Here is a 13,084-nt window from a genome sequence, read left to right as displayed (position 1 = left end):
ATAATTTATGAATTGTTCTGTCATTAAAACCGAACTACTCCTCAAATGTGGGTTTTCAACTTCTCATAACTACAGGGACCAGATTCTAGCTAAGGATTGATTTTTACATTAAAAGAAACTGCTAAAATGATAAATAAGAAACCAACAAGGCAAGAAAACATGTAGTTTATTAGTAGTTATTGTAGAGAGGAAAAATAACACTCTAAAATGTATTTGCAAATTCAAGTTTAAGCACTAATTCAGTAATTATCCTGTTACCCTGATCACTAAATGGAATTCCAGAAGCTAGATATAGTACCCGTTTCTCTCCAGATCCTGGGAGGAACCAGTCATTAATTCACTTGCCAGAAACAGTTAATATATTACTTGAATTATAGACTTTAATTAAAAATAAAAGAGATCCAGCAACAAAGAAGTTTGTGGTTCAAATCAGATTTGAAATAAACTACCAGGTAACTTTTCCAAGTTTCAAGGCAGACTAATAAAACTCTTTCCACACAAACACAACTATTTTCCAAAACAAACCCATTATTTTTTTACAGGGAGTTCCAAGTATATTTTATAAATACCTGTAGAATTTTTTATATAAACCTCCAGATTTCCCACATTCCAGTTCCCAGAAACTAGATTCTGTTCATCAAGTATTTAGTAGGATGCATGGGTAAACAATTTGGGGAAAGAAGGACATCTCACTGAAATATTTTTACTTACACGAAGAGATGCTGTGTTGTATGCATGTGTTATGTGTGTATGTGTGTGACGGTGCCAATGGAGGAGAAACACATACTTGCTGTAAAAAGTTTGAAAATTACAGGAGAGCATTTTTAAAATATCTGTTAACGCCGACACCCATACATATTATCCCTGAGGAATATGCTTTCAAAATAAAGCGCCATGGTGCTATTTTTATGTCAATTTCATGATGGGTCCAGCTTCATTCTTTTCATGATAAAAAGTTGGAATAAAAATAAATGGTTTGCTCCTGGATTTCTCATTCTCAATAATACAGACAAATTCAGAATGACTTAAAAGCTGTAAAGGTAGGGTTATTGTTATTAATTGTTACTCATCAATGTCAATACGCTTTCTCCATCATTATCTAAAAATACACTTCATAACAGAACCACATGTGATAAGGAAAATGGGCAAATGAATACAGCAAATCAAAACCACAGAATTACTGGGCTGGAAGTGACCTTGTGTGCTATAGGAGTGCAATTCCTTTTTAAATGGAAACCTGCCTGTGTCCTCGCCAGGATAGAGTCCCTATTTTATTCACGTGGGAATCCTTCCCACAAAGCCCAGCATGTAACAGGCACTCTATGAATACATTTGAAATGAACCACCATGTTTGTCAGATGAAGGAAATTCATTTTAATGTAACAGTTTATCATCTCAGAAGGAAAGACTTCTGGCTCTGCTCCTTCTACAAAGAAATGGCTTACTGTTCATTTACATATTTGTAATGAATAAAAGCCTGAATGGGAGATCATGCAATGGCAGTCCTCAACTAATGGAAAGGATGTAATCCAAAAGTTTCTATGTAAGTAGATTCATTTGAACTCAGAATGCATTTAACCATAGAAACAACGTGGTACATAATGGCTCCCTTCTCTGGCCAGCCCACTAAAACTCCCCTAAGTATACAGTTCCAACAGACTAACCACCATGCAGAAAAACACGCCATGGGAAAATGTGTCCAGCAGCCCTCTGTGGGAACCACCTCGCTGCTGCCAGGAGGTGGGCGCCTTGAAGATCAGAGATGGGGGATGAGCGAGAAATGGGACCAGGGCAAGGCTGTCAGGAACAATAGAAATCATGGCTTACTCCCCCTTCCACCCCAAACTCGCCGTCGGTTCCTCACTCATCCACTAAATGTGCATGTTCGGAGCATCTTCTCTACGTCAGGCACTATGCTAGGCCCTGAGAGGCACAGCAGAGACCAAAATCCACATGGTTTTTATCCTTCCGGAGCTTACAGTCTAATAGGCAAGACAAACGCTGAAGGGTCAGAAAGGAGAACGGCGTGAGGGTGAGTGGGGAGCGGGGAGAAGTCTGATGAGCAGAAAAGGAAGAGTATTTAGAAATGTAAGGTATCATTTTCTCTTTATTCTCCCATCTGCATTCCTTTCCTTATTGGAGGGAGAGAATGTGAGGGACAGAAACGAACAACTAAAAAGCAGATGCAGGGAGAACTTTCATTTTCATCTCCCCTGCTTTCACCCTTTTTTATAAATCCCAATGCCAGCAAGCGCAGGCAGAGATGACTGGCACTGACTGGGCCGGGGGGAGTGGCCAGCAGACACTAGGGCTATAGCAGGGACCACAGGACCCAGAGGAAGGAAATCTCACCACCCCAGAACAAAGGAGAAATCACACTGTGATCAAGAATGGACAAGACAGGGCTTCCCTGGTGGTGAAGTCGTTGAGAATCCGCCTGCCAATGCAGGGGACACAGGTTCGAGCCCTGGTCTGGGAAGATCCCACATGCCGCGGAGCAACTAGGCTCATGAGCCACAACTACTGAGCCTGCGCATCTGGAGCCTGTGCTCCGCAACAAGAGAGGCCGCGATAGTGAGAGGCCCGCGCACCGCGATGAAGAGTGGCCCCCACTTGCCGCAACTAGAGAAAGCCCTCGCACAGAAACGAAGACCCAACACAGCCAAAAATAAATAAATAAATAAATAAATTTATTAAAAAAAAAAAAAAGAATGGACAAGACAAGGCTGCACCTAAATGAGAAAAAGGCCCTCCCGCTCAGGGCCCACCCAAGACAGACTCTGCTCTGGACATATAACCTCACAGACATTAAAATGCATCCCAACACCTCTCAATTTTCCCCATCATTTTCTATAACTCACTCAGGAATACTTCCACTCCTATGCCTGTATATTCTAAAGAGGTTCTCTAAAGAGGGAGGAATCAGATAAACTGTAAATAGTTCATTTTTAATCACTCATCCTTTCCGAAGCTTAATCACAAGGATGCTTTAGGGTGACATTAGGCTCTTTTGATTTGCAAAAAGACAAACAAATAGCTTAAGTGGTTGGAAGATTTCACCAGGCCCCCTGGGTTGGAAGGAAGGAGGCAGATTAGCTTCCACGTGGGCAGACATAAAATAACAGACTGAGAGGGAATCAATCTAAGTCATTCTTCAGGGATGATGGCCTCTAAATAAACAAATAGGACTCCAGAATGGGACGTAGGAAACACTAGTCCAATGGTTGTTCACTCCATGGGTGTGGCCCAAAGACCACCAAAACTAAAGCATCATTTAAAAAAGGAATTAAAATTTTAAACACAAAATTGCACGGGTCCGCTGAGTGTGTGAACCTAAAATACAGGGTGGTGTTTCTATCAGAGTTACAGAGAAGGGTAAGATTCAGAGAACATTACTTCAAATTACAAAAGGCCACCCTGACTTCCTGCTTGACTGGTCTACCCCAGTGGCCTATTTTCCACCCAATTTTGATTCCTGAAGCACCTGGCTCCCAACCGCACCTTCCTTCTTACACTGTGATCTTTGGCTCCCCTAACAGGATCTCCTCCCACTAAGAGAAAATCAATCTGTCTCTTTTGCTGGTTCCTCTCATTCTGACTCACTCCCCAAACTAGTGTTCTGTAAGGTCTCACCATTTGTCCTTTCCCTCCACGAACTCTTCCCAGACAACCACGTTGATGCCCAAAGCACCCAGGGACACTTACATTCTTGTGGTTTTTGAATCTGTAGCTCTAGCCCCAGTCACCTGCCTGAGCCTAGAAGCATCTCCCAACTCACGTTAATGGTAAGTAATGGATTATTAAGGGAAACAATGCAGAAGCAAACATACAATTTTTTGGTTTAAATCAGGGAGGGCATCTGTGCTCCTCCACAGAATTTCTGTGAGGAGGAAACCTGGTACAACAGAAAGAACAGAGGTTTGCAAACAGTCACAAATGGGTTTGAATCTCAGCATTGCCATATACCAGCTGAGTAACTTTGCTAAGTTACTCTGAGCATCAGCTTGTTTACCTGTAAAAATGGTGGCAATAATGTGTACTTTCCAAGGTTGTTGAGTGGATTAGAGAGAAAATTTAAAAACAAAAAAACCCCAAACAACCAAAAAACCACCACCCAGCACATAACAGCTGTTCACTAAACAGTGCTTGCTCCTATGTCTGTGGAGGTTGCTGTTATGAGAATACACAACTTCCTCGACTTATGATGGGGTTACATCTTGATAAACCCACTCTAAGTTGAAAATACTGTAAACTGAAAATGCATTTAATACACCTAACCTACCAAACATCATAGCTTACCCACCTTAAATGTGCTTGAAACACTTCCATGAGCCTACAGCTGGGCAAAATCATCTAACACAAAGCCTATTTTACAGTAAAGTGTTGAATATCTTATGTAATGCATTGCGCACTGTACTGAAAGTGAAAAACAGAATGATTGTGTGTCTTTCGGTTGTTTACCTTTGTGATTGTAGACGGCTATCCGGGAGCTGCCATGGCCACTGCCCAGCATCATGAGAGAGGATCGTACCACAATGGATCAAAATGCAAAATTCAAAGTACATTTTCTACTGAATGCATATCTCTTTTACACCACTGTAAAGTCAAAAAAATCCTAAGTCGAACCATCGGAAGTCGGGGACTGTCTGCTAAGAAATTATTGGTTTTGTGATGACTTCGTTTCCTCATACCAGTAGCAGAGATTTTATTTTTGAAGTTCTGTGGGAGGGTCACTGTTGTCCTTATTTTTAATCCTTCTACCTCTACCACCAATATGCTGGGTATGGTAGAGTTACATGACTCTGTTAGGTTGTCCAGCATCTAAACTCCCCTTCCTATGTTTGTAAAATCATTAACCCTAATATTACAAAAGCAGAAAATTCCAGATGACAGTCTTCTTAGCCCTCCCCCTGACCCCACTCCCCTGTGCAATACAGAGCAGGCACAGGATCAGGTCCGCTGGCTCCACCAAACACATTCACCCCAGATTCTGAATCCCAAGAAATCTCAAGAAACAAGTACTGTACAGAAACCTGGATCTGGGGTTGGCATAGCATGAGCAGCTTCCAGAGGCAGCAGTGGCAGCGTCTGGGGTGTGGTGTCAGTGATGTTGGTAGTGCAAGATGTTGGGTCTAAAGTCACAGCCCAGGAGGCAGTAGTGATGTTCCCTGGACCAGTTCAGTAGCATTGTTCCTGGTTGATAAGGTTCTGAGCTAGGTTCTCAGCTTTCCCAGGGAAACTGTGAGCTACCTAATTGCCTTCAGAAACTCCTTTCCTGATGAAGTTAGCCAGAGGTTTCTGTTGCTCACAACTGAGAATCCTGACTGATACACCAAGTCACATCACATTTTATTACTTTCGGTCAAAGGCCACTGTAAGATTTACAGAGTAAACAATTACAGTGAGATCCTACCAGTAAGTCAGGGAGTCAGAGGGAACAGCTGAACGAGATGTTACTGAGCATTTCTGAAATCATCTCTTAAAAGGCATGACAGGATGAATGCGTCATCACACTGTTTTAATAGTATGAAAAAATTAGTCATATTTTAGATACTAGCAGGCTGAGAGATGCAGAACACTGGCCATCCCCTAAAAAGCATTCAGTTTCTTTCTCACATGCTCTAAGGTATCCTATTGCTCAAGAATTCCAATGACTCGCTCCACAAACTTGAGTTTTTACCTCCCTGCTTGATTATTCCCAGAGACACAGTGATGCCATTCCATTAAGCCAGCTCAATCACTAGCATCACCTGATCGAAAAACCGTAAAAACGCACATCCTTGGGGAAAAGACCAGGTAGGAAATGAAAAGTGTAATTTTTGAAGCTAGAAAAGAGCCCTCATATACTTTATCTTTAATTAGAATTGATATTTCCCCTACAATCATCTAACTTCATTCACCTTGGATAATGCATTTTTGAATTTCCCCTAGTCACTATAACTAAACTGTATAAAAGTTCCTATTAAATTTTCCTTTTGGTTTATTATCAGCAACGTTTACCACTGTACTTTAAAAAAAAAAACATATTTTCAATAAGACCCATGTGATTTCATGTGTAGAAATCACATGAAAAACAAAACTTTGGCACATGAAAAAAATTCTTACTAACAATAAGCAGCAGGATTCTGAGAAAAAGCAACGCACAAAAAACCTTTTTTTAGTATGACGGCAAGGGTTTGGCAAAAAGGAACTTACAGGAAAAAGTGTGTGTTGCCACACACACTTTTTTTTTTTTTTTGCTATTTTTGCAATGTCCAAGAAGAATTCCTCGTCCTAAACCTAACTTTATTTTCTATTTTATCCTCCAAAGGTCTCACAGTCTTCTGATTATAAACTCCAATAGTCAACCACTGAAAAGATGGTGATTCCATGGATGTAGGTTTCAGTTCAAAAAATAAACAGTCAGAATAGAAAAATATATTTTTGATCTCAAACAATAAAAGCAAATTTAAAACAGCAAAAATAATGTTTAAAAAGAAATCAGAATCAGAAGAATGTGAACTGTTTGTAAATTTTTCCAGTTCTGAATTCTGATTTTTTTTTTAAATTATGTGATATATATGGGATTTTTGTCTCTCAGTATTTCAGAGAAGGACAGAGTGGTGAATGTAGTCATACAAAGGAAGCTTCTGTCTATAAACCAGGATTCATATAGTTAGATCATTTGCACAAGGCCGGATAGTTTTATGCCACATTCATAAAAGATCCATTTCCTCTTCTACTCTCTAAAATCCTTATTAACCAGAGATCCTGAAAAATCAAGCAGGCTGCAACCTGCCTGACCTTCAGAAGTAAGAACCTCTTTTAGGATATTTTGAACTAAGAGTGCCTCAGGGGGGAAAGTGGGTTGCTGTTAAACTGAGATCTTCTACGTAAGGGTTCCCCGGTTTTTTTGCTCAAAGAGAAGCCCCGCGATGGGCACAGGTTAGAGGGAGAGACTGTTACATGGCGGAGGAGGTCATCACCATCACTCTAGGTTGACCAACACCCTCTGGCCCTGGGAACCCCTGCAAACCTCAGAGAGGCCCTGTATGGAGGGGAGAGGCATTCCAGGGAAGACTCCAAAATATCCACCAGGAGATCCCCATTTCTAGGTAGGGGGCCTGATGATAAACGAGTATGAGAAGGACACGCTCAATATGCAATGGGACACACAGTCCTACAGAGGGTTTAGAGGAATCACACACGAGAGGATGCACACCTGCCAGAAAGTTCAACTGACAAGGACAGAGGATGCTTTAGAAAACCCAATAATAACCCTATAACTGTGGGTGAATTAAGCACCATAGGTCAGCGTAACCCCACAGTGAGCAGGCATCAGAAATGCTCATCACAAAGCATGTGGACACGTTCTCTCATTGTGCACTGAGCTAGGACGGGGACGAGACTCACCTAGTCACTTTCTCCTTCATTGTTTCTATATTGGGCACAGACGGATGAAAATGGTCCCACTGGTTTGGTTTGTCCGTTTCTGCTTGTGTACACAACTCGTTAACGGACAAAGTTAACATCTGCTTTTAGGATCAGATGTTTCTGGTATCAGACATGGCAGGCTGGTTGTCATCGGCATTGGGGAGTGGTCCTCTGGCCAGGAGTTGCTATAGTTTCACGTCGATTTCCTGTTCCTCAGAGGAAACAGAAATGCCCCCCTCTTTCCCCAGGAGGCTGACCCTGGGCCACCTGACAGCTGGGCCCCTCTGCTACATCCCTCCTCAAGTACTGGTTAATTTTTAATGCCATTTAAAATGTTCTCCCACGTTTACTTAGCTCTGCAGTTTATAACAAACCTACCAAACAGGACAAACCAGTCTGGATTATATAACATGGAAATAAGCCTGGACGATGAGGAGGGAGCTGACAGCAGACGAGCTGCAACCATGGTTAAACCAGTTCAACCTCACTACACCTGAAGGCAGCCTTTTCACTGCTCCCTCCTAGCACTTTATAGCTAAAATAAGGAGAAGACAAAAACCGACCCAAAAAAGTTATTATATGTGTCCCCACAAATACCGACCAGTAAGTCACTAAAGTGAATTAAAAGGGACACGAAAGTCAGTATTTACATTTCGTCTAGTTTTTTTTAATCGGTGCACCTACTGAATAACTCATATTCGGACCTAACAATATTAACACATTCTAAAGGGGTTATCAGTAATTAATATCTTCTTCCCACACACATGTGCTGCCAGTTTAAATGTGGGGAAAGTGCCAGAACTCAAGTTTCACCAGTGTTGTTCTATGACTCCAATAAACTGTTTTATAGTTTCATGCATGTACTTGTTTAAGAAATAGATGCTATATCTACCACCCTCAGAGATGTTCAAGATGTACTAAATAGTGAAACTGGTAACAAGATGTACTAAATAGTGAAACTGGTAACATTGCATATTGTATTAATTCTATAATACAAGAAACTGACAGAGAAGCCTCAAGAATATAATATTTAACATTTTATAATAAAAAAAGGAAAACACTGAACTGCTAGTTTTTCATATTAATCCTACTTTGCTTCATGAATTACATGATTGCAATCACCTACACATTTTTTTTTATTTTAAACAGGCTGTTAGGAATCAACTGGAAAAAAAACCTATGAAGAATCAAAGTTGGGAATTCCCTGGTGGTCCAGTGGTTAGGACTCCGCACTCTCACTGCCAAGGGCCCAGGTTCTATCCCTGGTCGGGGAATTAAGATTCCGCAAGTCACGTGGCATGGCCAAAAAAAAAAATCATATTAAAAAGAAAAAGAATCAAAGTTGTATTTATATAATTAGTTAAGAGTAGATGGTGACTGGGACTTCCCCGGTGGTCCAGTGGTTAAAAAACTCACAGTCTAACCTTACACCTAAAGTAACTAGAGAAAGAAGAACAAAAAGAACCCCAAAGTTAGCAGAAATAAAGAAATCATAAAGGTCAGAGCAGAAATAAATGAAATAGAAACGAAGAAAATAATAGCAAAGATCAATAAAACTAAAAGTTGGTTCATTGAGAAGATAAACAAAATTGATAAACCTTTAGCCAAACTCGTCAAGAAAAAACCAGAGAGGACTCAAATCAATAGAATTAGAAATGAAAAAGGAGAAATTACAACTGACACTGCAGAAGTGCAAAGGATCATAAGAGACTACTACAAACAACTATATGACAATAAAATGGACAACCTGGAAGAAATGGACAAATTCTTGGAAAGGTACAACTTTCTAAGACTGAACCAGGAAGAATTAGAAAATATAAACAGACCAATCACAAGTAATGAAATTAAAACTGTAATTAAAAATCTTCCAACAAACAAAAGTCCAGGACCAGATGGCTTCACAGGTGAATTCTATCTAACATTGAGAGAAGAGCTAACACCTATCCTTCTCAAACGCTTCCAAAAAATTGCAGAGGGAGGAACATGACCAAACTTGTTCTATGAGGCCACCATCACCCTGATACCAAAACCAAAGATACCACAACAAAAGAAAATTACAGACCAATATCAGTGATGAACATAGATGCAAAAATCCTCAACAGAATACTAGCAAACAGAATCCAACAACACATTAAAAAGATCATGCACCATGATCAAGTGGGATTTAACCCAGGGAGGCAAGGATTCTTTAATATACGCAAATCAATCAATGTGATACATCATATTAACAAATTAAAGAATAAAAACCATATAATCATCCCAATAGATGTAGAAAAAACTTTTGACAAAATTCAACACACGTTTATGATAAAAACTCTCCAGAAAGTGGGCATAAAGGGAACTTACCTCAACATAATAAAGGCCATATATGACAAACCCACAGCCAACATCATTCTCAATGGAGAAAAACTGAAAACATGTCCTCTAAGATCAGGAACAAGGCAAGGATGCCCACACTCACCCTACTATTCAACATAGTTTTGGAAGTCCTAGCCACGGCAATCACAAAAGAAAAAAAATAAAAGGAATCCAAACTGGAAAAGAAGAAGTAAAACCGTCACTGTTTGCAGATGACATGATACTATACACAGAGAATCCTAAAGATGCTACCAGAAAACTAGTAGAGCTAATCAATGAATTTGGTAAAATTGCAGGATACAAAATTAATGCACAGAAATCTCTTGCATTCCTATACACTAACAACAAAAGATCAGAAAGAGAAATTAAGGAAACAATCCCATTTACCATCTCAAAAAAAAAGAATAAAATACCTAGGAATAAATCTGCCTAAGGAGGCAAAAGACCTGTACTCCGAAAACTATAAAACACTGATGAAAGAAATCAAAGATGACACAAACGGACAGATATATCACGTTCAAGGACGGGAAGAATCAATATTGTGAAAATGACTATACTACCCAAAGCAATCTACAGATTCAATGAAATCCCTATCAAATTACCAATGGCATTTTTCACAGAATTAGAACAAAAATTTTACAATTTGTATGAAAACACAAAAGACCCCGAATAGCCAAAGCAATCTTCAGAAAGAAAAATGAGTTGGAGGAATCAGGCTCCCTGACTTCAGACTATACTACAAAGCTACAGTAATCAAGATAGTATGGTATTGGCACAAAAACAGAAATATAGACCAATGGTACAGGATAGAAAGCCCAGAGATAAACCCATGCACCTATGGTCAACTAATCTATGACAAAGGAGGCAAGAACACACAATGGAGAAAAGACAGTCTCTTCCATAAGTGGTGCTGGGAAAACTGGACAGCTACATGTAAAAGGATGAAATTAGAACACTTCCTAACACCATACACAAAAATAAACTCAAAATGGATTAAAGACCTAAACGTAAGACCTGACACTATAAAACTCTTAGAGAAAAACATAGGAAAAACTCTCTTTGACATAAATCACAGCAAGATCTTTTTTGACCCACCTCCTAGAGTATTGAAAATAAAAACAAAAATAAACAAATGGGACCTAATGAAACTGAAAAGCTTTTGCACAGCAAAGGAAACCATAAACAAGATGAAAAGACAACCCTCAGAATGGGAGAAAATATTTGCAAACGAAGCAACGGACAAAGGATTAATCTCCAAAATATACAAATAGCTCATGCAGCTCAATATCAAAAATACAAACAACCTAATCCAAAAATGGGCAGAAGACCTAAACAGACATTTCTCCAAAGAAGACATACAGATGGCCAAGAGGCACATGAAAAGCTGCTCAATATCACTAATTATTAGAGAAATGCAAATCAAAAGTACAACGAGGTATCACCTTACACTGGTCAGAATGGCCATCATCAAAAAATCTACAAACAGTAAATGCTGTAGAGGTTGTGGAGAAAAGGGAAACCTCTTGCACTGCTGCTGGGAGTGTAAATTGATACAGCCACTATGGAGAACAGTATGGAGGTTCCTTAAAAAACTAAAAATGGAACTACCATACAACCCAGCAATCTCACTCCTGGGCATATACCCAGAGGAAACCATAACTCAAAAAGATACATGCACCCCAATGTTCATTGTAGCACTATTTACAATAGCCAGGACATGGAAACAACCTAAATGTCCACTGACAGATGAATGGGTAAAGAAGATGTGGTACATATATACAATAGAATATTACTCAGCCATAAAAAGGAACGAAATTGGGTCATTTGTAGAGATGTGGATGGACCTACAGTCTGTCATACAGAGTGATGTGAGCCAGAAAGAGAAAACCAAATATCATATATTAATGCATGTATGTGAAATCTAGAAAAATGGTACAGATGAACTTAGTTCCAGGGCAGGAATAGAGATGCAGACATAAAGAACAGACATGTGGACACAGGGGGGGAAGGGGAGGGTGGGATGAATTATAAGGTTAGGTTTGACATAAATACACTACCGTGTGTAAAATGGATAGCTAGTGGGAAACTGCAGTATAGCACAGGGAGCTCAGTTCAGGGCTCTGTGATGACCTAGAGGGGTGGGATGAGGTGGGGGGCCGTTTGGGAGGGAGATCCAAGAGGGAGGGGATATATGTATATATATAGCTGATTCACTTTGTTGTACAGCAGAAACTAACACAACATTGTAAAGCAATTATACTCCAATTAAAAAACAGAAAAAAGACTCCACGTTCCCAATGCAGGGGGCCCAGGTTCGATCCCAGGTCAGGGAACTAGATCCCTCATGCTGCAACTAAAGATCCCTCGTGCTGCAACTAAGACCCCGCACAGCCAAATAAATAAATAAATATTTTTTAAAAAACAAAAAAGAGTAGATGGTGATTGTGTAAATATAAGAATCATATAGAACACTGAAAAAATTACAAAGAAGTCAGTGAAGTTCAACAAAAGCTGGCTGCAATTTAATAATTGTGGTCTAGACACTTGAAAGCATATATATTTATACACACACACATGATTGGCATATAAAATGTAAATATATATGCTCATTATAATATTCGTTAAAAATTTAGGCTCGGTTTAAGGTACCAGCCCTTTCTTTTTTAGGTTCTCATTTTTTTAAAGTTTTAATAGCTATGATCAAATTTCTTCTTTCCTGTTTTTGATGCTCCGTATTTGTGATTTTAAAATATCAGCCTTATGGCCCACTTTTGAAGAGATAAGGAAAAAACAAAGCTCCAATCAGGGGGAAAAAAACCCTTTTCTGACAATCTTATTAAATGTACATTTAACATATTATTTCAAAATCTTTCGCAGGAGGAGTGAATGTTGCTGTCATCAGGGGGTACCTTTCCAATCCTGAGAGTAAGCATGAGGCAGGGGAGCAAACAGGCCTAAACTATGCAACCTGCTACACTGTGGCAGGCACCCACAGCTTCAACAGATACTAGATTCACCTCATCCCTTTGTCATCCCTACCTACCCTTTGCTGCAATAGGAAACAGGAAAAAAAAAAAAAAATCAAAGTGCACGGTTTTTGAAAAAGCTCCCTGGTGATTTTTATACTCTCCTGAGTATACTCCTGAGCAGCTGTGTACTGCCCCCCAAAAGGAGAGCTCAAGATAGGCATTGCCTCATCTCACCCTTAAATGCATTGCCTCATCTCACCCTTAAATGCACTATATCAAAATACCTGAGAACCCCTGGTTTCAACTGACTACTCCCCTGACTAGTTTCAGAGCCCCAAGTTCTG

At 39.7% G+C, this 13,084-nt stretch overlaps 1 protein-coding gene across 5 annotated transcripts in view; it reads right to left on the bottom strand.

The window, feature by feature from the left end:
- Positions 1-13,084, bottom strand: part of GAB1 (GRB2 associated binding protein 1) — a 125,284-nt gene that overhangs the window by 94,432 nt on the left and 17,768 nt on the right. The gene's annotated exons all lie outside the window — the stretch shown is intronic.

This window comes from Balaenoptera acutorostrata, chromosome 5 (genome assembly GCF_949987535.1).
Source record: "Balaenoptera acutorostrata chromosome 5, mBalAcu1.1, whole genome shotgun sequence".
Taxonomy (NCBI): Eukaryota; Metazoa; Chordata; class Mammalia; order Artiodactyla; family Balaenopteridae; genus Balaenoptera; species Balaenoptera acutorostrata.
The sequence above is the reverse complement of the archived record's forward strand: the minus strand, read 5'-3'. Positions and strand labels throughout refer to the sequence as shown.